The 27,881-nt window shown below is 42.4% G+C and overlaps 3 protein-coding genes and 1 pseudogene across 5 annotated transcripts in view; 1 reads left to right on the top strand and 3 right to left on the bottom strand.

Annotated features, from left to right (window-relative positions):
• The window catches only part of LOC136838140 (zinc finger protein 585A-like), a 376,081-nt gene extending 363,215 nt beyond the window's left edge, over positions 1 to 12,866 (bottom strand). Inside the window, exons 1-3 of the mRNA XM_067102992.1 lie at positions 12,741 to 12,866; positions 9,575 to 9,722; positions 3,078 to 3,153 (exon numbers count right to left, since the gene is read on the bottom strand). The gene's annotated coding sequence lies outside the window, so the exon portion shown is untranslated. The remainder of the gene's footprint in view (positions 1 to 3,077; positions 3,154 to 9,574; positions 9,723 to 12,740) is intronic.
• The window catches only part of LOC136838173 (zinc finger protein 569-like), a 160,768-nt gene that overhangs the window by 51,574 nt on the left and 81,313 nt on the right, over positions 1 to 27,881 (bottom strand). The window lies entirely within an intron of this gene.
• LOC136838191 (uncharacterized) overlaps positions 1 to 27,881 on the top strand; it is a 217,875-nt gene that overhangs the window by 156,062 nt on the left and 33,932 nt on the right. Inside the window, exon 2 of the mRNA XM_067103073.1 lies at positions 25,808 to 26,079. The gene's annotated coding sequence lies outside the window, so the exon portion shown is untranslated. The remainder of the gene's footprint in view (positions 1 to 25,807; positions 26,080 to 27,881) is intronic.
• Positions 1,427 to 27,881, bottom strand: part of LOC136838137 (zinc finger protein 208-like) — a 207,667-nt pseudogene continuing 181,212 nt past the window's right edge.

The following is a 27,881-nucleotide window of genomic DNA, read 5'->3' as shown; positions in this document are numbered from 1 at the left end:
TTCACTATTCAAATTAAAGTGGGAAGGAGGGCTGGAATCATTCAGGTGTTCAGGTAGTACTGTATTACAATATTAGTTTTATTATGAAAACTTCATATTACAATACACTCCCTGAACACCTGAATTAGCTCGACTGACAAAATTTTAAGGAGGTGGGATCAATCTAATTCAGCCCGGCCTGCCAACAGGGAAAGCAGATCTTAAAAACTACTGAGGAGGCTAGAGGGCTGCAAATTAGTATGTTGATCATCCACCCTCCAATCATCAAACATACCAAATTGCAGCCCTCTAGCCTCCGCAATAGTTTTTATTTTGTTTAAGGTTAAGGTTAGTCATGACCATGCGTCTGGCAACAATATAGGCGCCAACAACACAGGCCACCACCAGGACATGGCTGAAAGATTCATGGGTCGTGGCTGAGAGTTTCATACAGCATTATACACTGTACAGAAAACTCGATTGTGCCAAAGAAACTTTGCCGCATTTTTTACTTGTTAATTCCCTCAAGTCATCTACGTTGTACTTCCAGTCATTGAAAATCAGTGTTTCTGTTTAGACCAAATTCTGATATCATTTCTCCCAAGCTGCATGTCTATATTTAATTCATATATATATATATATATATATATATATATATATATATATATATATATATATATATATATATATATATATATATATATATATATATTAGCAGGAAAATGAAAATGACAGGCAGAAGTTTGGTCTATTGTTTTGGTTTGTGACCGCTTGATCCCAGATTATCCTAGATTATCTGTCTGTTTATTACCCTTTGACAACTGACCATCTGGTATTCTTGTTCCTTTTGTTTACTTTGTAACCTTTTTATCTGTGTCTCATTTGTGCCCAGACAATGCGTTAATAAACTTGAAAGTACTGAACTTCTTTCTGCCTGTCATTTTTCTGTGGGATTGGCTTATACACTGAAGTCATGTGCATCTTGTGATTTTTAAGCATTATATATATATATATATATATATATATATATATATATATATATATATATATATATATATATATATATATATATATATATATATATATATTCATCTAAATTAATGTATGGCCATATTCCTTACTTATTTTTCTGGTACTCTTGGTGTCAGTGTTGCTGGATGTCTGAATCGGTCTGACGAGAGCCGTTCGAACTGTTCTATTTCCCGTTTTCTTTTGTTGCTTAGCAATCAAACACAAATCGTCCCTTGGATGAGACAAAGTCCCTGTCATACCAGCTACTATGATTCCCTTCATCATCAAATTCTGGCTCACGTCTCCCTTAGCGAATTCTTTGTTGTACCTTATCCCGAGAGAGAAGTTGTGGATGGATATGAACCAGATTTTAAGGATGGCTTCCGAGAGCCTCTAGGTCAATCTTCATATTGGAAGGACCACTTAAATACAAGCATTGTTAGAAAAACAATTTATTAAATTGTAAACTGTAAATTCAATAACTACATAACTACAGTAATTAGCCTATGGGGGTCAAATTCATAATGTGACTTACAAAAGAAGAAAAATGAATCGTACAGCCAGTATCAGTGACTCTGGTCAATGAATTACTGGGAGACAGCTCGCAGTCAATCGGTGACTTTCAAGCATCCTCATGTGCCGATCGAGTCTCTCCTTCCTGAATCTGGAAATGTCGTTCCAGGCTGTTCCTCCAGGAAAATATTTTCCCCACACTCTTAGCAAGCAAATGGCTTCTCCTCAAGATGGATCCTCGTATGGGTCTTCAGATGCGATTTCAGGATGAACGACTTCCCACAGTCACTGCAGGCAAAGGCCCTCTCCCCTGTGTGGGTCACCATGTGGGTCTTAAGACTTGATTTCTGAGAGAATGACTTCCCACAGTCATTGCACACGAAAAGCCTCTCCCCTGTGTGGATCACCATGTGTTTCTTGAGACTCGATTTCTGGGAGAACGACTTCCCACAGTCGCTGCAAGCGAAGGGCCTCTCCCCTGTGTGGATCACCATGTGGGTCTTAAGATGCGATTGCCAGGAGAATGACTTGCCACAGTCCTTGCAGGTGAAGGCCCCCTTCCCCGTGTGGAATGCCATGTGGGTCTTCAGATGTGATTTCAGGAAGAATGACTTCCCACAGTCCTTGCACACGAAGGGCCTCTCTCCTGTGTGGCTTACCATGTGTTTCTTGAGATTTGATTTCAGGGAGAACGGCTTCCCACAGTCATTGCAGGCGAATGGTCTCTCCCCTGTGTGGATCGTCATGTGGGTCTTGAGAGCTGATTTATGGGAGAACAACTTCCCACAGTCGTTGCAGGCGAAGGCCTTCTCCCCTCTGTGGATCAACATATGGGTCTTCAGATGTGATTTCTGAGAGAACGGCCTCCCACAGTCCTTGCACACGAAGGGCCTCTCCCCTGTGTGGCTTACCATGTGTTTCTTGAGATTTGACTTCTGGGAGAACGACTTCCCACAGTCATTGCAGGAGAATGGCCTCTCACCCGTGTGGATCGCCATGTGGGTCTTGAGAGCTGATTCATGGGAGAACGACTTCCCACAGTTATTGCAGGCGAAGGGCCTCTCCCCCGTGTGGATCGCCATGTGGGTCAATAAGGTCTTCCCCTTGTCGACTTCCTTTCTGACAGGTAGCGAACTGCCCTCGTCTCCGAATGCTGACGTAAAATCCTCACAGTGATACTTCGTGTCACCATCGGACACATAAAACACCTCCACTTCCGTCTTCATTTCCATCTTGATTTCCATCGTTGGATCCACAGAGACAGAGGTACAGCTGGCTGGGGCATCACTGCCCACTAAACCTCCATTTTCATTCTTGACGAGAGATGGGGACACAGCATCCTCTGTCTCGCTCTTCAACTGACATTCCAAGATGCTCATTTTGGCCTTTGGTCCTTCAACATCATTTTTTATGTACCAGATGACCTACTTTTTCACTTTCTTCTATTGTTATTTATTTTTCATTATTTCATTTTCTCCCTTTCCTCCTTTCAACAATACACAAATCTGATATCTAGAATTTTTTATCTGCTGTTTTAGGAACTTATTCAACACCTCGCAGGAACTTGCACTTACATTCATCCCTGGACGCCCATTCATCCCGAAACCTTGACAACATAAACCGACGACTTCTTCTTCCAGCGCGGAAAGTCTGGAATACGAGAAGGTAAAAGATTATTAGAAGTATTTACATAAAACTGAAGCTTTTAATTTATAGTTCATAGCAAACCCATCAATCACATTGAGCCCATATTAAGGTTCTGATTTCCACAGACACCCTGATTCCCAAGTCTTCCAGACGACCAGTTGTCCACACATAAGTGTCTGTAAACCAACAGTTCATCGGAGCTGCTTCGCTCATTCTGTCGTGTCTCACGAGACTCCTCTCCTCTCTGATGGGCTTAAATTATTCTTGCTCTTGTGAAACCTGTATCGTGGATGTTAAGTGACTCTGCAAGCCTCAAGTGCTTTCTGAAATAATGTTGTTCCACTTAATAATTGTTTGTTTACTAGTGTTTTTCATTCCAAATCCTTGCGTATATCCCTCAGGGTACATCTTCACCATTATCGTTTTTCTTGGTTCCTGTATCATGATTTCTTCGATAACCATTTATGAGTAATTTCTTATGGTATTCTTTTGACAAAAGACCCAGTAACAGTCCTGGAAGAGAAGATGCCCACAGATCAACGTACAGAGCCAGGAGGAAGTTTACTTGAGACACCTTCCTTAGCTCTGTTAATACTAACCTAAGAGCTGTTGACATCCAAACCTGTGGTGTCAAGTACTAACTTCAAGGTAGTACTGCAGCACTCAACTAAACTCAGTAATATCCTGCAAAGTCCCTACTGAGGTTCTTCAAAGAGGGGAATGAGACAGGTTCGTGACTGACTCTTCTTTATCTTGTTACAAAATCTGGGGAAATCACAAACAAACAGATCCTGTCCTCCCGAGTGCCCAGATGACTCGCCAATACCCTGCTGATTTCAGGGCTAACCCAGATGACTCAATGTCAGGGCTAAGCCAGACAGTTTTTGGATTCAGACCTAAGTCTGACAACCCCTAAAAAGACTCGTACAGGCTACGAGTCAAACTCCTAAAGGAGAGAGAGAGAGAGAGAGAGAGAGAGAGAGAGAGAGAGAGAGAGAGAGAGAGAGAGAGAGAGAGAGAGAGAGACCATCACAGCTTCTCAGGAGTACAAAAGAACTCCTTCGAAAAGCAAAGATCCAGTCCTAGCATCAAACTCTGGTTGAAGGTTGACCAAGCCTTTCCAAAACCCAAGGGCAGAGAGAAGCTTTATAGGAATGGTAGGTGAGCAAAACACCACTACCTGCTGACCAAAAGCTCTGACCAGAGATAAACCTCGTCTCCACATCAATGACTGGAGACGATTCTAGTCTTGTAGATATGCTCAAGGAGCGGAAGTATCTGAGGACTCCAATGGTGAGTGGGGAAAGAATTCTCTCACCAGGAGAAAGGCTGCAACGGTAGGAGATACCAGACTGAGCGGATGAATCTGAGGTTGACTAGAGATGAATATCTCTTTAGGACCTCAAACCATAGTGGTAGCAGGTCTGGATATTACCTGGCACAGACACATGGGGAGTCCAAGACTTCACCAGGGAAACAAGAGAGAGCAACCTGCTGCCGACTCTGCACTAAAAAGGCAAAATGGCGATAAAGACGTACGGTTCAAAGTTGCCTTCCGGGAGAACCTTTTCTCTGAGCTTAAACAGAAGCAAGCATGGAGAAGAATTAGCCCCAGAGCTACCAGCTGTGCCAAATGGTAGCCAGGCATAAGCTCAGTACCTGGAGTCTCGGCAACTTCTTCATCACACAGGTGATAAGGGACCAGTGTCGCTGTTGCCTGTACCTGTATCCAGTTGTAGAGCTGGTGTTGAAAGGATCTAGTCCTCACCTCTAAAGAGAGACTCGCCACGCTCAGCAATGCCCAGAAGTGTCTCCTACCCCCTCACTGGATGCATCTGACCATGAAAGCATCCCTGGGGAAACTAGCTGGCATTCCCATGTCATAGTCTCAGTCACCTGAAGACACAACTTCATGAGACTAAGTCATGAGAAGAGGAGGAGGAAGGAGGTTCTCAGAACCCTCCTCTACAAGGAACTAAAGAATGGTGACAACCTTAAGCACGTGGCACCTGAATCAACAGGAACTTGTGTGCACCATCCCTAAGCATCCTTAGAAAAGACTCATTGCTACCATAAACCTTGGTTGTGTAAGAGGGTAAGAGTCAAAAGAAGGTTGTTCTATAGCCTACACTGCAACAAGTTTGCCACGAAAAATCAGTCTCTAAAAACGTCCAGTGTACCCCTTACAAAAGAGTATCAGTTGCAACCAATGTAGACTCTTCTTCAGGCCTTGAGGACGGTGATTGAAAGTCCCAACAAAAGACCTTCTTCCCAGAGAGCAAAGTTGAGCACTGGCCAGCCCTAGAGCGACAGTTGCACCTGTGTGGAAAACCGAGGGCTACGTGAGGCAATCAGTCCTCTTCCTCAGAAAAGGATCAAATGCTGGAAGCCTATCAAGACTTCCTGCAGTGAAAGTCAAACGTAGTAGTCCTCTTCTCCTTCCCCTTGAAAGTATCAAAAGGGAAAGATCAGAAGCGATGGAGAACTCCACAAAAACCTTCACTATTTAACAACCCAATCCAAAGATGGGAGGCATTGATAGTGTCCGAGCTGTAAGCCCGGGTTGTGCTAACCCCTCTCTAACAGCCCCAAAGATCCGAGGACAGACAGATTGAAGTCTCACCCAGTAACTATGGCCATCCTGCCATGGAAGAACCAGGAACACCAGCTCATGGCTCCCCAAAAACTCAATTAAAAGCCATTCATTAAGGAATAAATAAGCAGCACAAAAAGGCTGCGCAAACTCTTCCCCGTGCGATCCCAAAAGACCATTGGAGAGGAGCCGAAGTGTTTCCCTATCACCCCGGTTGCCCGACCAAGGAAAGAGAGGGAGAACACTCGTGGATCATCAGCAAACCTAACCCGACCTCTAAGCTGGGTAATGAAAGCCAACAGTCCGTGAGAATGAGTCATGCAAAAACCCTCTCAGTGTGATTCCAAAGGACTGCTGTTAAACGCATAATTCTTCCGTGCACGTAACGTCTTTTCAGACTTGTGCCAGAAAGTCCAAAGGATTAATAAACTGCTCTGTAAATCTAAGTAAATAAATTCAGGCAAAGGTAAATTTTATTTATTTAAGTTCAATAACCCAAAAAGAGACTCAGAGTAAATTAAAACTAAGGCCATAAGAATTCCAGGCAAGTTCACTTAGTCTTAGGCCAAGGAATTCAAGTAAGTTTCAACCAGGTTATGGCAAATTGAGTACCAAAATTAATGGTAAATATGTTCAGTCTAAGCTTATGCACAGTTAATTCTCATAAGCTCCAATATTATAACAGACTAATTAAGTAAACACCTTTAGAAGTAAATAAAATACAGAGAACGGTTAGTTACGCCTTTAAAAGAGAACGGTTAGTTACGCCTTTAAAACAAGTGTAAAACGTTAAATGACGAAAATGCTTCCTATCGAAACTGTGAAGTGAAGTCGAGCTGCCTGACCGAGACGATGGTGACCCAATCTAGGAATCATATATCACCCTGCAATAAAGTTAGCATAGTTTAAACATGCTCATCTTAATTTATGCCTAAACTGAAACAAATACTATCTGTTAGGTTAGTAAAACCAATGACCTCCGGTTATGTTCCTGGAAATAAATTTGTGCGCTGATAAAACTCATGCCACTGACTAACGTGTGTTCCAACGACAAGGGGAGCAGAAGGTCACTTCAACTCTTAGGTTGTATCCCAAAAGATAAGGATCTGGAAAGGATATGGGGGTTAGGATAGGTAAAACAAGGGAAAGGAGGGCATACGAACCAAATCTCTTGCATGTTATCAAGTTTATAACACTACACTGAACAAATTATATTTGGAAGTTGAAGTTCAAGACCGTCTACCACATTGCCTGAATTTACAGTAGCGCCAAAATCATGCTGTTGGCCTAGACCCGTGAAAAAAATTTTGCCAGGTAAACGGTTCTTATCACTCACTAAATTCATTTCTTTACTGATTTGAAATCCTCCCTGCCCACCATAAAGGCAAAGGCACACAAAAAGAAGCTTACTAAGCTTTCTCAACTCACAGCTGAGTCCGAGCAGAGGTGAGGCTCAAAAGCACAACGCAGATGAAGGCAATGAAGGAAAGGAGAATATCTCTACCTCCTTCCACCACTGCTGAAACTCACCTCGTCTGCAGCAGCAGTCGAAAATCACAAAGACCAAGTCGCAGAAATCAAAGGAATGAGGCTACTAGCCTATTCCAATGAATACAAAGGATGGCTGTGACAGCAGGATTACCTCAACTAAGGCAGCCCTACTGTCAAGGAACCTCCATGTGGTTAAATCTGCCACCCCTGAAAGGTCAATTTATTAGCAAGTACGTCGGAGAATGAAACAGCTGTTGCGTAACTACCAGACATTGTTACATGTCCCACGAAAACAGCATTCGTAGAGACAAGGAATACACAAGCTTAATTCCTTGCAAGAAGGCTTCTTTGACTGATGGGTTTGGGAAATCAATACAAACACAGTCCCTGGGTTACGTCACACTCGGGTTATGTCGTTCCAAGTTTACGTCACTTTTCAAATAAATTCATAAAGAAATTGGTTCTGGGTTACAGCCGAAACTCCCGAGGTTATGTCATCATCTTAAGCCGCAATGGAACTGTAAAAGTATATACAGCTACAATATAAGGGACAGTAAAAGTACATAAAAACAGCTGCAATATAAGGTCAAAATTTGGAGGTTTTCCGATGCACACCACATCAGAATGCAAGCAAAAAAAACCTGTACAGTACACCCAGAGGATTAAAGGTAAGGGACCCAGGTAAGGCTTTCATCACTTTATTTCTCATTTGTATAAATTTCCCTTGCGACCTTCTGAGCTACGTCGTTTTCCAGGCTACAGCAAGGCGTCAGAACAGAACCCCCGATGTAACCTGTGTACTTCCTGTACTCAAGTTTCATCAATGAAAGTTCAAACAGCAAAAGTCGGGCAGAGAGTCATGAGAGACATCTGGAGTCGACAGCGGCTGGAAGCAAAGTGGAGTGGAGACTGACAAGTGGGGGGGGGGCTTCCCCCACCTGTCGGTATTTGACTACCTTGTCGATAAGTTTCAATAGCTGTTCCAGCTCGCGTTGCAGGCTAAAATTCCCATGTAAAGAACGAAGGTTTGTACTTGTGTAGGAACAAATTACAATTCATTCCCAGCTTTAAAGCCAGTTTGGAAATATGTACAGTACTCCAACCAAAGGTGTTGAGGAAGTTGAGCACCTCTACATAATCAATCCGAATCAAGCAGGGATTTTGTATAGGTTTCCCTTTGGGCGAGCAACTGCTTCCTTGGTGCTTTAAACCTTTCTGCTTAGAACCCATGTGGCTGTCGCTCTTGCTTTAGCCACAAGCAAGTGACAAACAGTGGCGCAGGGAAATATCCTTCCCTGTTGATGGTCACTAGCAACAGCAGTCTACCAGCATCTGCAGAGTCTAGACAACAAATCTGTTCTTTAACATAGAAAAGAATGCTTCCATATACACAAGAGATCATATGGGAACAGTTCTTCCAATTCCTGTATATGATTATTCATATTTACTAATTTATATATTATTTTAGCAAAGCACGGTATGCCTATATCCTTCATCTGGTCGTCCCTTGATTTTGATTATTTCAAGTTCTTTGCACCATTTCCTTGAGAAATGTTCTTCCAGCACAGGAATCTGAAACTTCTCTCACACTGACAAGTCCTTCCCTTTCCCTACATACACCATCATCAACTCTTCTCGTTTATAGTTTGTAGTTTATAGTTTATAGTTTGTAGTCTCATGCCCTCGATTGTCGCCTCCAGGTTGGTGACAAAAGTGGGTGTGCCTCAGGGCCAAAGGGATGCTGCAAACAACCTTTTAGTTATGCTCACAGTGCACCACGTGAGAGGCACTTTCTTTTTCAAGTAATAAATTTGCATTGAAGCAAAAATTAACAAAAAGGCATAAAAATCAAAGATTATGGAGATACAGTTTATACAAATGAAAAAAATATGAAAAGTATTAAAAACATCTGTCACTTTTTGCCACAAATGCATTAACAAACATATAATGTACAAGAGAAACAACACACAAAGGAAAACATGATCAGTGTCCACTTGGCTAAACATATGCAACTTCTGTTACCCACAATTCCCTCGTAACTTCTCAGTTTCTTCACATTTTGGAAACACTTGTCACCACAAAGAGGAAATGATCATTACCTCATTACGTACCCGGACCTGAGATCAACTCTCAGCCGGGCATCAGAACCTCTTCATTTCTTTCTGCCTTGACTTGGATCTCGGCTTCACGGGGACGAGAGTTTCCAGAACGTGAAGAAATTGAGAAGTTAAGAAAGGGTATTGTGGGTAATTTAAGTCACGTACGTATATGGTCAAGAGTATGATCTCTTCCTCTACGTCAATTCATAGTTTACGTACATAAAATTGTTTCAACACTCACCCAACAAGTAACATGACAGCAGAAATCTCATGGCATGTGTCCTGTCGATGTCAACGCATCCTACATTGGCAGCAGGTGACTCCAAATCACTTCCAAAGGATCTACGACAACTTGCAACTGCACCTAGGAACACTTACCAAGCACACACCTATAAAAGAAACAGGAAACGCTATACATCAAAATTTGCAAATTGAAGATACTTTGTATTTCTTCTAGATATACAAACCCAAAGTCTTCTACAGAAAGGAATACGTACAGAATTTATGCCAAAGGCCAAGTGCTGGGACCTATGAGAGCAGAAAGGTTTGAAAGGTGTAAGAGAAGGAGGAAAAACCTTTTACCACTGCATTATGGAAGGCCTGTCAAAGAGGGCTGAGAAAAGTAAGATGGAAGAAAGAGAATATGAACGGAGATGTTGCACAGTGAAAGGAATGGAAGGGGTTGCAGCTGGGGGCTAAAGGGACGTTGCAAAGAACCCTATAGAATAATGCCTACTGTTCACCACATGAGGTGCACTGACGGCACTTCCCCCTATGGAGAATACCCTTTTGCGAGGGCCAAGCTTCGGCAGTGATCATCCTTCCGTCAAGAGTAGGTGCGAGGGTTCCTTGCGGGTTCCCACCCCAAATTGGGGCCAAATTCATGGCTATGGGGTCATCCACTTGGCCCATCTACCACCTTGTTACAATGCCACATCCCTCACCTAGTTCTGGCTTCAAGCAAGAGTAGGACGCTCCGTTTGACCTACCCTGGTATCCGGACAATTTTTAAAAACTTAATTGTTTAAAAACAACTGTTCGAATCAACAATTGTTTGAAATAATAATTATTCGAACTAGCTTAAATAATAATTTTTCACTTTGAGAATGAAAAAATTAATTAGTATCAGACTCTACGGCATAGAAAATGTTGCGTATACATATATGACGCAGTCCTGGCGAGATCATTTGAGAAATCTACTGTCTCTAGTATATATGCGTTTTTGTACAGAAAAGCTCCGCGGGACGCCACGTCCAGTACCAGCCCCTTGGGGATGAATGTAAAAGCATGAAAGAAAGATGGCAAATTTCTCACGTTATTTCAGAAAACTTTTCAAGTCATCTAATTCATACTGCATCATAAAATGCACCATTTTCTATACTGTCCAGTCATAAAATTATATGGTAAAACTTCAGAATAGCTCTGCATGGACTATTACCTTGGAAATTGATTTTTCATATACTTTTAGTGTTGCTGATGAAGGAGGTGGTGTTGTTTATCGTCGGTCAATTATTATTAACCTTATATTTCTACCCAACATGGTTGGGGACCCTTTGGGAATGCAAGGTTTTGGGTGGGGGAAATCGTTGGGAGAAAAACCAGACTGCCACATTGTTGTTATGGAATGGTTCCACATATGCGCATATCATCAGGGAGCCATATGTTTAAGAGGGGATTGGCTAAGGAAGCCTCTTATAAAATGAACTACACTAGCCTAATGTAACCTAGCAGGCCATGTTGCTTAGCTGAGGAGCTCTGCCCATGGACCCCAGGTGAAGGAAACTCCACTTTTACCAAAAGTTCCCAATAACACATGCATGGTAGCAGTCCAGGATGGCCAGCACACAATAACATATCAGTTCTGAGGTTGATTATGGGTTAATTACAGTCAACTGCCAAAAGTAACAGTCAGTTCTTGACAAGAAACCAAAATACAATAGAAAAGTCAATTTCCCAGGTAATACCCGATGTGGAGCTGTTCCACAGTTCTACCAAGTATATTAATAAATAACTAGGACATCCTCAGACTAAAATCACCAAATAAATTAACACAGCCTAGCCTGACCTCACCTGAATTAGCCATATTTAGGTATTTTCAATATTTGTGGCCATTTCTGAGGTCATATAACCTCTCCCCACACTCACAAAAGTCTTCCTTCATCCCAGACCAACTTAATTATATGCAGGGAGTGACTGACTGCATCGGGTTAGGGGACCCCTCCTCCTCCCCATTCATATATAGCCTAAAGTAATATATATACAGTAGAACCCCAGGCCTCGACCACATCCGAACTCAACATGATCGGATTTCAATGCGAAATTTCAGAAACCGGAATCTGACCCGATGAATCATACGATGTTTGTGGACAAAAGTGTTTCCGTCAGCCACCACTTGTTGGTGTTGTTCCCACGCATCGTTTAAAGCAAGCTTTATTGAAGGATACTTTAATAAAGAGCTTTTATTTACACAATGCAAGTAGAGTGTATGAGATTTGCCATAAATTAATACTGAACTTAAACAACGTTTATGTATTACCGAGACAGGCCACCAGGATGGCGCTCTGGTTTGTTTACAAGCTGCCAACGTCACTTAAGCAATTTTTCTCAAGTTTGTGATAACATAATTTGGCTTATTCTTAATATTTTATTAATTTACTGTAACAATTAGGCTTGTTTTAAGATGTTTTATTTTATCAGCAACAGTTTTTGTGCCTACCCATTACAGTACATACTGGTACCTAGCCTAGCCTAGGCTATGGCGCTCGGTCAACCATCGGTAATTGGACGTGGGCCAGTTTTTTGATGCAGTGGACATTTAAAAATGAAAAGTCTTCAACTCTGAACTTAACTGTAATTTACGGGTAATGTTTTGTTTACAAAGGCAAGGTTAGTAATGACTGGTGGTCAAGAAGGGATTATTCCATTTTCAGTTATTTCTTATGACCTGACCTGACCTGACCCAACATAACCTAATCTGACATTACCCAACATAACAATAATTACCTAACATAACCTGACCTGACCTGACCCAACCGGACCTAAACTAACCTAACTTGACCCAACCAGATTTAGGGAGCCGTGTTCTCAACTGGCCAGGGGAGATGGACCCCAACCCCACGGGGAGGAGTGGACCTGTAGGGCACCCCTCAAGGGTAGTAAGAGGTCCAAACCACCACCATTCATCTCGGAACGACACTAGACTCGAAGAGAGAGAGAGAGAGAGAGAGAGAGAGAGAGAGAGAGAGAGAGAGAGAGAGAGACCTCACCCAAAATGAGGTACATTAATAAGGTTGTTTGTCTAATGATTCAATATATATATAAATAATAATCGACGTCATAAGACGGCCGCTGCAGAAGAAGCAGAAGAGGAAGAAAATAATAAAAATATGAAAATAAACGAAAATCACCTTAAATTTTGTATCTCCGTTGATATAAATCACAAAAATTAAACAAAATTAAATAAAAAATTGATGAAACAATAAAAGGGTCTCGAGTTATTTATACTTGGCGAATGAAGATTGTTTATACTATTGTAGTAGTAATTGAGGGACTCATTCTTGTAGCGGCTCTCCTATGGGCTCTGTTTCTCTTTTAAATGGCTTATTTAAGCCTTTTTTCTTTATTATATCATATTCTTTAATAGATATTTTCATATTTTATATTTAAAATCTATCAGAATCTATTAAATGTGAGATTTAGCCACTAATATTTTCAGTTTAGTCCCGATGTGACCGCATTTCTCATAGGTTAGTAAGTGCTCTAGATTTCCAGGTATTTCTTTTCTGAATATTCAGTTCCTTTTCTCATTCTCTCCTTCTTCTGCTATTTAGATCTAAAGTCTTCTAAGGGGATCTTGCTGTCTGGCGCAGTTACAGCGAGTTTCTTTTCTTACAGATTGGATTAGAATATAGGCTGAGCGCTGGTACCTTTGAGGGCATTCAACGCTGAAATGGAAACTGATAGTAAAAAGGCTCGAAAGGTGCAACAGGAGGAAAACCTCAAAGCAGTTGAAGCACTATGAAACAATTGTTAAGAAATGGAGCAAAGTAAGAAGGAAGAGAATATGAAGAGAAGTACAATCAAAGGAACAAAAGGGGTTGCAGCTAGGGGCAGAAGGTACGCTGCAAAAAACCTTAAGTAATGCCTACAGTGCACCGCATGAGGTGCACTGACTGCACTACTCCCATACGGAGTCTTCTCTTATATATATGTATACATACATTTTTTTCACACTTTTCAATTATTCCTCCTTTCTCTGCTTTTATTTGATTTTATTTCTTTATATGTCTTAACAGTTCTTATATTTCCTCTTCTATAACTGATTATTCAGTTTTGCTAGAAAAACTGAAGTCTAAATCCTTCACATACTCTCTCATTTATTCTAGTTTTTTAATTATTGTAGGACAAGTATGTGTCATTGTGCTGATATCAATAATATACCGGGTGTTTCGAAATTAGAGCCCCCGCCCTCCTTCCACAGAACAAATGGAAAGTTATGAAGTTTTCTGCTATAGCCTATCTCCAAGTACATTATTTTAAGTTTCTATTAAGCTATTTTTCATTTTACATTTCTTGTATTTTCAGACTGAGTGACGGAATTAGATACAGCCTTGGCTAACGACTCGGAGGAAATCAGGTGGATTGACCAAATCTGGGCTATAACCTTCAGAGAGGCCACGGATGCTGGAGCATCCTTCATTTCACGTTCCTGGATAGCTAAATACATTGAAGGAGATGAATCCTTTATTAAAAGAAACTGGAACAAAAATCCATATGACTGTCATCGCAAAAAGAGTGAGAATCTTGGAAGGCCTGAAGTCCTTTCTCAGGAGTTAAAAGATATCATAGCTGAGGCAGTGGGCAGACCAAGAAAGTCTTTACATACATTGGCGCTTGAACTAGAAACAAAAAGGGGAAAGAAGAGAAGTTATAGTGATGTATATCGTGAGTTGAAAAAATCTGGTATCAAGCCATTTCATGTTATCAGCAAGCCCAACATCACTCAGCAACAGAGAGAAGACCGTGCATGGATTTGTGGTTCATTTCTTAAAGATTGGGATGAAGCTGACTTTCTCCATGTTGCCGCATCAGATGAATTCTTCATTGTCACAGTCATGAAGCCAAATCATAAAAATGACATCATTTGGGCTGCAAAGTTGGATGGTATCAGCGATGACGCACGCTATCGCCAAGGTGTGAAATTTCCTGAATGTTTGGGAATTTTTCCCTGTTTCACAGCCAAACAGTTAATGTGGATCATCATAGAAAAAGGACAGTCATGGAATGGCGAATACTTCAGATAAACTGTGATTACTGGTGGAGTATTTCCTTTCCTCAAAGATCCTGAAAATGTGTTAACTGTTGAAGAAGTCACAATTTTGCATGATAAGGCACCATATTTCAAGGCTCTTCAGACACAGGAGCTGCTTCGAAACAGTGGTATCGATTTCTTCTCGTCAAGAGAATTTCCAGGTAGCTCCTCTGACCTTAATGTGTGTGAAAACATTGGTAGTATCTTAAAGGATTGTGTTGAAGCGTGCGCAGTGAACTATGATGGTATACCAAGCCTCGACGACCTGCGAAGAGAGGTGACCGAAGTGCTCAGGGAAATGGAGTTTGAGTCTCAGCTTTTTTGCGATTCGCTGAAATCATACCCCTCAAGAATGCAGGCTGTGGTACAGGCAGATGGAGGCCACACGAAACATTAAATACTCAGAGAGAAACTTAAATAAATACCTGTTCTGAATTACTTTTGTTTTTGTCCATATCAATTTTAGTTTATGGTGTAGAGGTGGGGGTGCTCTAATTTCGAAACACCCTGTATACTACTGAGTGGAATGTTGCTGTGTCTATGGTTAGCGACGTATTACCTAACTCCGTCCACGCCAAGATTTTGGCGCAAATGCCAGTTGCCCTGTAACCACATTAGGATTATGACGCTTCTGTAATAAACCGTCAACACGGGAGTAGTGCCTCTTACTTACCCTGCCCATAGAGTATCCTATAGTGAGGCTAGGAAATGCATTTCCACAGTGGACTTTAGGATACTATTATGTACATTGAATTTCTTACCTTCCCAACCCAGCTGCCTGCTTACTACCACCCAGCTTCTTCTCTTCGCCACATTATCACTATAGTGCAGTAAAGTCAGGTCATATAGTTCTGGTGTGCTTTTTACTAATTCTATTCACATTTCATCTGAAACCCAAAATTAAAGTGAGTTTGTAGATTAATTTTGTTCAGTTTGTGCTTATGTTTAAGCTAGCTGTATGCATTGTCCTTATATCAGTGATAAATAAAAGGAAACTTTTTTAATAATTTACCTACCTTTTGCATGACCCATTGTGGTATTGTTTTCTTTTGAACATCCATGTTTTCACAGGACAAAAGGTAACACTACTTGCCCATATGAAGGCTGAATCTCGACGGGAGTGGGGCAGAGTTGCAGGACCATGGCATCTGTGTTCACACTGGCACTCACAGTCCGCTCTCGCTCCAGTCAAAACATCTTTTGAAGTGGACCGTGAGCACCGGTGTGAATGCTTCCATTGAAATTCATGTAACATTATTGGACCGGACCGGGACCGAAGTGAGAGTGGAGCGCTACCGAACCTATGGTGTGGATGAACCCTTAAGTGCTGCTGAATGGCCAAAGCGACCCAGCACTCAGCTTGACAGCCTAAATCTCACAAAAACTAACCTCAACTTTCTCCTGTCAAGAGACAAGAAGGTCCTTGAATCCTATCACTCTCCATGTGATTACTCTCCATCCTTTTGCCTTTAAATGAAACCTTTCCTCGAATTCTGTCGGACCTTGAGAGTGTAATGTACGGAAGTCTAGATGATTCCTTCCCCATGTTGGACCCTGGGCGAACAAGGCATTGGCTACTGATGAATTAGTGAGCTAGACCTATGGCCTATGATGCTAGCTCAGTAAGAACATGGTCATATTCCTGTTGAAATTGTTAAATATAAACTTGAAACTATTTTTGATTTAATAATTAAAATATAATAAATGTCAAGTAGATATTTTTAATTCCAGATAAAAGAAATTAGATGCAAAATTAATTTTTAGACTAAGTTTGAAGTTACTTCAGTTTAATAAAATGTGGAGATATGAACTAAGTTTTTTTATTCAAGATGAAAGAGAAGTGAGATTACTCAAAAATGTTTTTAAAATATTGAAGGCACTCACAATGAATCAGAATTTCATTTCATTACACAAAAACTAATAGGTTTGATCACTAGAGAATTTTGTTATATAACCATTAAGAGCACAGATAGAATAGACCTATTTTATTTCCTTTAAAAGAAATAAGTTATATTTCAGATGTAGATAGCATGCAACAGATAATACTAAATATTAAAGTCTTGATTAGAAAACATATTGACATACGAAATTATTATCATTGTTATAGGATTGTCATAGACGTCTTATGTGATTTTAATATGGTATGCGATGCCAGATCATTTAGAATCAGTAAATCTTCAAAGAAATGATTAGTTGTGAATCATTTCAAATGGAAAAACTTTCAAGTTCGAAGATTTACGTCTGAGGTCGTGTCATGTTAAAATTGACCTTAATTTATGGTCAAAGTGAACCTGAAAGCTATAGTTAGAGGCAAAATAACTCTTATATACTGTGTATGTATATATATATATATATATATATATATATATATATATATATATATATATATATATATATATATATATATATATATATATATATATATATATATATATATGACGAATAGTGAAAGATAACCTTTCATTTATATTTGTTAATGAAAATAATCACATAGACCGATACGTTCAGTAAGAAACAATACCAAATTACAATTGCGATAAAAACCGAAAAATAGATTGATATAAGTAAAATATTTTCAGTATGTGAAATTTGATGAAAAATTGTAATATATACAAGTGAATGATAACAGATTTGAGTCATATTAGTTAAAATACATTACAAATTCGCTATGTTTTTACGAGTAACATTTACCGATTCCTTGGCTTAACAGGTGCGGTGGAAAGTAGATAATCTCCCAAGAATGCAATATTAGTCACGTTTATAAGTACAACATTTACTATTGGCTCTTTTTATTGAGAAGGACAACGAACGCCGTCTGAAAGTACACAGTGAGAGGCATTCAAATGGCTGCTGATTTAATGTGCATCAGAGATATGAAACAATGAACTCGATGTTGTTACTGAGTAGATAATAAATGCAGTCACATAATACATAGAAGTTTAGTGTCAATATCAATGACTACAATGATGAGATGCTTCAAACAGGTGTCTGGTGAAATTACCAGTTTCTAGCTTACAAAAGGAAGCTTCTTCTTAATGAGGGAACCGACTCCGCAACACAGTTATTATCGGTATAAACAATAGAGGGAAGCAGCCATTCAAGTAGCGTTGCCACAATCACATAAATACGAAGGGATTTATAAAAAGTATATACGTGATAGGGAGGAATTTGTAAGAAAATATACTTAGATATACTTAGCAGGAAGGAATCAATAAGAAATATGCTTAATCAAACACAAACAAAGCGAAAGAGAAATAGAAGGAGCAAGGAGGAGCCGTTCCAAAGGGAAGCCTCACCCACTACTACTACTTCTACGGCCACGAGAGACACTTGTTGACTTGTTCAATAGATTTGATGTTGTGAACAGTCGCCACATTTCAAGTGACAGGCAATAAAGGTAATGTGTATATATATATATATATATATATCGTCTCTCTATTATTCTTTTTCTTGTCATGACGTCACTTTACCTGTGGGTGTTTGAAGCCCAAGCGAGGCCTAATGAGAGTCGAGAGGAGGAGGAGGAGGAGGAGACGCTCCTGAAGGGAAGGAAGGAAGGAATGAGGGAGGCCGGAGGAATCGGCATCTGCTTCGGGCAGTGCCCCCTCACGCCCCCTCTGGGGCGCCGTCTGTAGGACCTCCACCTTCTGGAGGACCGTCAAAGGACAAAAAAAAAAAAAGACTTGAGGGTAAAACAGAAAAAAGGTCATAAATGAAACAAAGCTGACCTTTCCTAGAATGCCATGTCTTGACCTAACCTGACCTGACCTTTCTAAAGTGACTTGGAGCACCTTGCCCTGACCTGGCAGGGAGGGGAGTGGCTTTTCCCCCCTGGACCCCCAGGTAACATTCAGAATAGAGACGGGGCAAAGCTTCTGCCTGGAGGTGGTGGGAGATCCTGCTCCCGTCCTTCAGCAAACCTCCCACTATTTATTTTACTTTGGGGAATTCTGAGGCGGCTGTCCGCGGTGAGCTAGACTGTGGCAGTTGGCCTTTTCCTATGTTATTTTACTTCCTTTACAAGAATTTAAAAAAATATTTTGTCGGCCGGCTGTAACTAAACTGAAATTGACTTTTGAAGACTACAAGACTTGAATTACCTGATGCGGGGAGGTCTGAGCCGGCATTCCACGACGAGCCCCCTCCACAGCTATTACGACAAAATTGTAACCAGTAAACACCCCTAAAAGGTAATTCAAGTTTTGTAGTCTTCAAAGGTCAATTACAGTTTAGTTACAGCTGGGTGACAACATATTACTTGAAATTCTTGTAAAGGAAGTAAAATAACATAGGAAAACGTCATTTGCCACAGTCTAGCTCACCGTGGACAGCCGGCTTAGAATTACCTTACTTTGGTCAAAATTTTGGTAGCAGGGTATCCAAATCTATGTCGGCCAACCTGTTGTAGTCTTCCTGGGGTAGCCTAACCTGCCCCAGGGAGCTGTGAGTAGCCCAGCCCCTTCGGTTTGGTAACTACTCATTCACGTGCAGAATGGGCACTGTGTCTCTTACCGGTGACCCCTTGGGCATGAACATAAAAGCAAAAAAAGTTAGATATCAGAAACATAAAAAAAAAGCTTAAAAAAAGGCTGCAAAGAATAATGCAGTCAGCAGCTGGTGAGATCCAGGATGCAGCAGAAGTCTTCAGTTTTATTTCTTTTGTGTCCTCTGTTTTGGTCTAAATTTTGGTAGCTAAGTTTTGCTTTGAATCAGTATCATCACATTTTGAATTTGAAAATGTCTTTTTGTGTTTTTTAATTTGTGTTTGGAATGTTTCTGGCGTTGGTGTTGTTAGTCAGTGCCTCCCTGAACTCACCTGGGACACCAAGTCCTCACCCAAGTGCATGATATTAATTTGAAAGTATTCCATAAACTTCTGACCTTCATCTGAATGAGAGCTGTCAATGTGATTACCTAACGTCCTTCTAATATTTTGCTTGTTTTGTGTTTTACCCCTCCCAAAAACCCAACTTTTCCACTGTGGTCCCCCAAATTATTGAATGTAAGGGTAGTGACCACTATCTCTAAAAGTGATCATTAGCAAACAGAACGAATGTCAGAAATGTTGAAAGATGACATCAAAACAAGAAAATTCTATTTTCAAGTCCATAATGCAGTAAAGGTTCAAAGTTAAATAATACTAAAGTGTGGATACTACTGCAGAATAGTTGTACTACATACATTATGGTGTGCAGTGTTAAATGGGCTGCTGCTCCCCTGGCCAGGTGAAAACCTGCCCCTGAAGGTTTAAGGTTAGAGTAGGATTTATGCATGTTTAAATATGACTGGTTCCTACATAGATAGAAACCTTTGGTCTTTACAGATGGGAATTACTTGCAGTGCAAGCTGGGAATGGCTGTTTAAGTTTTAGACGAGGTGGTTAGGTAGTTAGCTATCAATGGTACGGATGGGAGTCCTGCCCACCCAGTCGGTACACACCCACTTTACTTTCAGTTGCCACCGGAGATAGACGTGCCACCACTGCCCAACTGCCGTTTGACTACCTTTTGTTTTTGCTTGTGTTTTACAGATATTGTGGATACTTGTGTATATTTGTGGGTACTTGTGTGTGCATTCCTGTAGTTGTGATTTCCCTTGATTTACATTATGCAAACCCATGACTCATCTCAGCCTGAGGAAAGAAAGCCTTGTGCCATGAGACGTTGCCCAGGCACTTCCAAACCCTGCAACCGCTTCCTCTTCTCCTTGAAGATTGATCCGCACACACTCTGCACACTGTGTAGGAAGCACGTATGCAACCATACTAGTCCTTGTTCTGAGTGTTGTGTCTGGCCATCAGAACAGTGGGTGCAGTTCAGCCGGTTACGGTCCTCAGACCGGACCGGTCATATGCTTGAGTGCTGAAGAGGTTGCCAGGGGATTCTGACGAGTGTCTCTCCCCTGCAGAGAGAGCAACCAGGGAAGACTGTGACCTGGAAGGGCTCGAGGGTCCTTTTCCCCAGGACACAGACCCCCCCCCAGACAGGACAGTCTCTTGGATAGATCGCTGGTCCCTTGCGGTGTCCAAGATCGCTTCCTCTCCACTTGTGAGTTCTGTAAACTCTGAAGAGAAAGCTACACTCAAGAGACTGATGCTGTCTGCAGATAGGGCCATCTCCTACCTAGCCCACCAGACTGCTAACCTGCGGATCGCCAGGTTCATCTGTTCTGAGTCAGCCTTGGCTTTACAGAATGGACTGATACTGGGTTCCACTTCCCTCTTCCGCTGTCCATCTTGGCACTTACATTCCCGCCTTGCTGAAGGATCTCGGCCTGCGGGGGAGGTGAAAGCAATGCAGAAGAAAGCCACTGCAAAATTCGTGATGGACCTGTCTCTGGGGCTCTACAGCCATCTCTTTTCCATAGAGAAAGTGACAGGTGGATGGAGACTGGTCGTAGACCTCTCCCCCCTAAGCTGATTTGTTTGCCAGACTTGGTTCAAAGTGGAAACAACACGCTCAGTGCTCGCGGCCATAAGGGAGTCCGACTTCATGCTTTCAGTGGATCTGAAAGATGCATATTTTCAAATACCCATCCCTCAGCCCTCCCCAAAATTAGGAAGACGGTGTACAGTGTACCAATTCAGGGCACTGTTTTGGGCTCTCAACCACTCCCTGGTGTTTACACAGTGTTCACTCTTGTGTTGTCTAGGTCCCATTCGCACGGGATACGACTTCTGAGGTATTGTAGGGGCTTTTGTTTTAGTACATAATTGGTGCAGTATGATGGGAACAGATCTGAAGGTTATGAAATGAAACTCTGACTTTCCTTAACCTAATTTATTACCTTAATATTTCAGTGGTCTGAGACCTTCTAACAGAACTAAATTTATATCTAACTTAGCCTATACCTAACTTAGCCTAACTTAATACTATAGTTCATCAGAACTTACCCTGTATTCCACCTTAATACTACAAAAAACAGCCAAATACTTCAACTGCATACGGTACCAACCAAACAGTGTCTATACAAAAGATTGAATTGGCAATCTGGTGCAAAAATAATGACACACATTCTACAACAATTTCTCCTTTTCCATGAAGTCACTCTTCATTTCACTATAACAAAAAACATATTGGGCTCAAAACCACAAAAAAACTCAACAGTCCATTTAAACACTGCAAAATTACATAAATGGAATAGCTTCATGAAAAGAAGTACATCACCACTGCAAACAGAGCCCAATTACAGTAGATGGTTCATGATCAAATCAACCGCAGTTAATTTGGAACAAAGTAGATTATGTCCATCTAACTTTCCTCTATCCTGGGAAGTTCTCTTACACTGTAAACACTGATTATTATGCCTACCAGCCTCAGGCTCCCTAATCCTCAGAAGTAAATCCACTGCATCAACTTCTGCACCTTACTGTTTCATCAGGAGCTACCACCACAAGGAAGGCCAACAACAACTCCAACACAGACTTTTCACCACAGTTCCCATAGTAGATAACTACTGCCAAATAGCTTCTGCTAAGGAAGTATCCTAACTTCGCAAGTCACTTACACATTGGGTTGAAGGGGAGCAAGCCACACTACTCTGACACGCTCAGCAAACTGCAAGTAAAAAAAAAAAAAGACTTAACTAGTGTACCCCTTCCTGACATACAAAGCAAAAAAGCATCACAACAAAAACAAAACAGTCAATTCACACAAACCGTCGTTCATCATACAGACCCAAACTTAGCCTACCACAGTATCTTGACGATTGGCTAGTTCTGGCGAGCTCCTGTTTGCAGTTGCTCCAGGACACAGATCAACTTCTCGAACTTTGTCACAGCCAGGGGGGTTGTGATCAATTTCGAGAAATCCAATCTCATACCCAAGCAGAGGATAAAGTATGTGGGCATGCTGATAGATACAGCAGCAGTGAGAGTCTTCCCCTCAGGCTTGTGTATCAGCAGGTTCAGAGAGGCAGCGCAGTTGTTCCTGTTCTCGACAGTGGCAAGTCGTTATCGGTCACTTGTCATCCTTGGAGAAGCTGGTCCCTCATGGGCGGCTTCACCTTCATTCCCTTCAGTGGAGAATGAAGGAATTCTGGTCTCCAGCAAGACTCCCTGTTCCTTCCCATTCCTCATTCATAGGAAGTGGGACAGGACTTAGTCCATTGGCTGGACGACAGGAACCTCGTAACGGGAAAGTCACTACTCACTCCCCCTCCCGAGATGTTTCTGTTCCCTGATGCGTTGACCGAGGGATGTGGAGCACTCCTGGAAGAGTTGCTGGTTTCAGTGGTGTGAACCAGATTGACAGACACGTCCATACCAATATCCTGAACGCAAGGCAGCTTTTTTAGCTTTTCAAGAGTTTCAGGATCGAGTGATGGGGCACTCCATGGTGTTGATGAGTGACAGTACCACGGTAGTGGCATACGTCAACAAGTGAGGGGGCGACTGGTGTCCCTTCAGCTCCACAAGTTGACAGTTTAGGTGCACTAGTGGGAAGTAGCACACTCAGTGCAGCTGTCAGCCAGATACATTCCAAGCAAGAGGGCCGTAGTGGCACACAGGCTCAGGTGCCAGGGTCAGGTGATAGTGACAGAGGGTCCCTGCATCCAGACATTGGATTGTTCGACCTTTAGGGTCATCCAGTGATAGACCTCTTCGCAACTCAGCACAGCAGGAATCTGCCGGAGTTCTGCTCTATCATTCCGGACCCACAGGCAGCAGTAGAAGACACCTTTCAGCACCCATGGGACAATCTTGAGGCTTATGCTTTCCCTCCGTTCTGTCTGATTTGACTAGTGATCAACAGGGTAATGATCACCCCAAATCTCAGGGTGACCCTGGTGGCTCCCAAGTGGCCACATGCCAAATGGTATCTGGACCTGCTAGCTCTGCTTTCCGAGACACCGAGAGAGATTCACACACCCCCCCCTGGCAGAACCTCCTATGCCAGCCACATGTAGAGGTACCACCAGTCCGTGAAGTCACTGTCACTTCATGGCTGGAGACTATCCAGCATCTCCTGCAAGCAAGAGGCTTTTTTGCTGCACAGGGACATAAATGTATGGCTACCTTTGGAAACCCTTGGCAGCTGTGTACCAGGGAAATGGGCTGTCTTCTGTGGTTGGTGTTGTGGATGGGGTATCTCTCCTGTCGAAGCTACTCTTCAGCAGGTAGCTGACTTTCTCATCTTCCTTTGCCATGAGAAGCTTATCTCTGTCTCAGCTGTTAAGGGCTACAGGTCTGCCCTGGGCCAAGTCCTACGCCTGAAAGGCATCGATCTCTCTTCTTCGTGCAATATCTCTATGCTGATGAGAAGCTTCGAACAGTCTTGCCCTCCCAGGGAACTCAGGCCCCATGAGTGGGATGTGACTCTCGTTCTGTGGAATCTGACTCGTACACCCTGTCAGCCTTTATAAGAGTTGTCAGACAGGGATCTGAACCTCAAGACTGTCTCCTACCTTGGCCTGGCATTGGCGAAGAGAGTAGGCGAACTACATGGCCTTTCCTGTGATGTTAAGCACTCGAGAGGATGGGATCTGTCTCGCTCAAATTTGTCCCTGAATTCATAGCAAAGACACAGAATCCATCAGTCTCTGATGCCAGATTCGAGTCCTTTCTGATCCCCTCCCTAGGTGACTTTGTTGGTAATGATCCAGATGAGATGCTACTTTATCCAGTTAGAGTGCTGTGGTACTACCCCAAGAGGATTTGGCAGCTCAGGGCTGGGTGTTGACAGCTCTTCATGAATACTGGCTTGACCAAGAAACAGGTGTCCAAGAACACCATTTCTTTCTGGTTTCGTGAGATGATCAAATGGAAGTACTCTACGGCTGATGAAGTGGGTGACAGTATGTTCCGGGCAAGAGCTGACGAGGTCAGGGACATTTGTCTGTCCCTTGCATTTGGGAAGAACCTGTCGGTTCATCAAGTACTGAAGGCAGGGAGTTTGGTCGTGATAGACCACATTCACCTCCTTCTACCTATGGCATGTTGCCCATATGTCCTTGGACACCTTTTCCCTGAGTCCTGTGATGGCTGCTCAAGAAGTTGTGTAGTTTATCCAGTTTCCATAGCGGGACAGGTAGCATCTCACTTAAGATGTAAGGTTGTGAAAGAGAGAGAGAGAGTGTGTGTGACTGGCCTCCTCCCTATTTTATATTTCAACTCTCCCCGCTGGCAGAGATCGGTTGGCGAGACGTCATGTGCCGAAACAGGCTTGATGCAGGAGAGGTACATTTCTGAGCACCTTTTCTCTTATCTAATGTACTATTGATTGAGAGGAGTAAGTCCTACCCTCCCTCGAGCAAGGGGGAGAGAGAGGCTGACAATAAACCCATTTGTTCTCTTTAGCTTTATTGTTTCCGACACTGAAGGTTCATACAGACCTTTTTCAAATCAGTGGTGCTTCTCAAATACCCATTAATTTGAAAGGCCCAGAAGTCTGGTGGTTGAACAAACACATGTTCAAGAGGTCAGAGGCCTGGGACTCCTTCCTTTGCTCTACACGATCAGGAAGATAGGCCCAGTTGGAGGTGGACCACCAGTCGATTCAGAAGCTTACTCAGAATCCTCCCACCAAAGAGTAAGTCTCCATATGTAAAGACTGAGGGTTTGTATTTGTGTTGGACAAATAACAAATTTTAAAGTAATATGTATTTTTCCTGTTTCCTAACATACAAACCTGAGGTCTTTACATATACTGCCCACTTCATGCCACCCCTCATTCTGATACCTGGGCCAAAAGGTAAGTGAATACATCGCGGGACAGAAGGGTGGGATGCCCCACCCCACTACTGGTAGTTAAGTACCTAACAACCTTGTTAAGAATTGAATGGCTGGGTTTCAGCTGCGCTGAAGGTATTTCCATATGTAAAGACTTCAGGCTTGTATGTCAGGAAAAATGCAAATTACTTTAAAAATTTGCCATGTTTTGGTTTTGTAGTCCAATGTAGCTAAACTTAGAATGCTACTTATATCTCTTCCACAGATTTATGTACAAGAGATTGCAGAATTATTGGACTTTCTTTTTTAAGTGGTGTATATGTAAACCATTGCAAATAAAGCTTTAAACTAGTTCTGCAATACATTTTTATTTTGTAATGGTTACGTGAAAGTAGCAAATTTTAAAATGACTTATTTTTAGCTCATATTGATGTGGAAGTACCCAGAAAATTAACAGTACTGAAATTGAGACTGTACAGATCTTGTGTTTGCAGGTTCATACAGGGACACAGAAGACAGGAATGGGAAAAATGACATTTTTTCACACGTTTCGCACTGCACTGGTCTAATATTTGCATTGAATCTGCAAGTGCTTAGTGTACCATGTCACTGGTACTGTATTGTGTATAGGAAGCTTTTATGTGCTAATGGAGACCACATCTCTTTGCCACAGACAACCTGTATTGTTACGGATGAGTGCTGATAATCTGCGAAGGAACATGTTTTCATCAGTGTCGTGCTAATTTTCCTCAATGACGTGCTTTAGGTAAGTGATATAAAAGTGAAGTAGTAACTGCAGTAAGAGAGAATGTTCATAAATTATATGTAGTATTTAATATAAGCTATACTGAATCTTCAGTCACTTAATGACACAAAGGCATTGTTCAAAACACAGTCTGTGAGTTATTCATGATGCACTGACTGACAATTTTGGCAGTTTTCAGTTAGTAGCTTTGAGCCTTTGTTTGTTCCAACACGATATACAAACCTTCGGTCCTTTAGATTTGGAGTTACTTACGATGAAGCTGAACATGGCTGTCAAACTCTTGAACAAGGTGGTTAGGCAGTAACTACCGTCAGGTAGGCTGGAATACACGCCTGCCTGGATGTAAACATTCCAGTTTGCTTTCGGCTGTCATGCGTTGCAGACGTCTTTTCAGATCTCTTTGCCTGACTGTTGTTAAGCTCTTTATTATCCCGGTGGGATCTTTTTGTATTTATGTGTATATATTGCATGTTTGGTATTTATTAATACAAACCCACGATTTGCGATAGCCTTGCATAAGCCGTCGTTCCCCTGCGTCTGTGTATTGGGTTTGATGGCCAAGGGCGTATTTAGAGGGGTGTAACCGAGCGGTAATGCTTCTCTTCCAGTAGACCATTATTTAGATGCTGAAGGCATTCCCCTGTGTGTTCGGAGATATTAGATAGGGGCTGCTTGGGGCACTCATTTGGGAGCCGCTCCGAGTGCTCAAGATTCTGTGGAATATCAAGTATCCTGATCTGGCCTGGAGAGTACTCTCCCCGGCCCAGTTCGGGAGCAGTGCAAGAGAAAGGGCCAAGGCACCAAGGTGTCTCAGCTCTTCCTGCCAGAAGTACAAGCTCTCCCCAAGTGCTTACCAATGCTTGGTCAGGTTCCCAGCCTGGTGTCTCGATCCTATCGGTTCGAACAACAGGTTCAAACAACAGAAGAATCAGGGAAGAGATTCCGTTTGGGAGTCCTGCGGAACTTCTAAGGGACTGACTCTCTTCCAGGAGACAAGTTTCTCTCGTTGGCTCTTCCCTCAGGCGGGAACCGATTCACAATCTCCTCCGGGGTCTCGTTTTTCTAAGACAGGCAACGAGGGTGCGACCTCTTGGGGCCGCACCCTCGTTGCCAGTCTTAGAGGTCTGCATCTAAGACTGGTTCTGTGCCTGGCTCTTTTCAATTCCATAGGAAACCGAAAGCAGCCGCTCCCAATTTTTGGGAGTCTCATAGGTCGCTCGAATTCTATGAATCACGAGCCCTCATCTGACAAGAGGCACAGGACGAGAGAAAGTGCCCTGGGTGTCTCAGTGCCGAGACGCCAGGTATCTTGATACTGCCCGCCAGCTGCTTCGGTTGCTTGGCCAGGTTTCATCCTTGTGTCTTGAACCTTAGGGTTTGAGCATGCAGGATAGCAGACACAGAATCCTCCTTTAAACTTTCTTCTTGAGGGGTTTCAGCCTCGAAGGAGTTTAGAGTTCAGGAAGTCAGTGCTAGCTCACGGCAGACGAGTTCCGCTCTGCCCAGTTTCCGATCGCGTGGCTTGGCTTAGCACGACTTACTCGCCCCACCCAGCTCCTGATTGCATTCTTGTGACTGGCTCTGCTTGGCTCGCCCCGCCCAGCCCCTGATCACATATACGTGACTGGCTCGGCTTGCCCTGCATGCCTCCCAGCCCAGATCATGTCCATGCGATTGGCTGGGTTTGGAGCGGTGTGACTCGGCCCCGCTCGGTTCTTCCGAATTGGGTTATCGATACTGTTTGAGTGAACTTTCAGCACTTCCCAGGAAAGCACTTTTGCCATGGCACAAGCGCTCTTCTT

Source organism: Macrobrachium rosenbergii, unplaced genomic scaffold (genome assembly GCF_040412425.1).
Source record: "Macrobrachium rosenbergii isolate ZJJX-2024 unplaced genomic scaffold, ASM4041242v1 171, whole genome shotgun sequence".
NCBI classification, from domain to species: Eukaryota; Metazoa; Arthropoda; class Malacostraca; order Decapoda; family Palaemonidae; genus Macrobrachium; species Macrobrachium rosenbergii.
The sequence above is the reverse complement of the archived record's forward strand: the minus strand, read 5'-3'. Positions and strand labels throughout refer to the sequence as shown.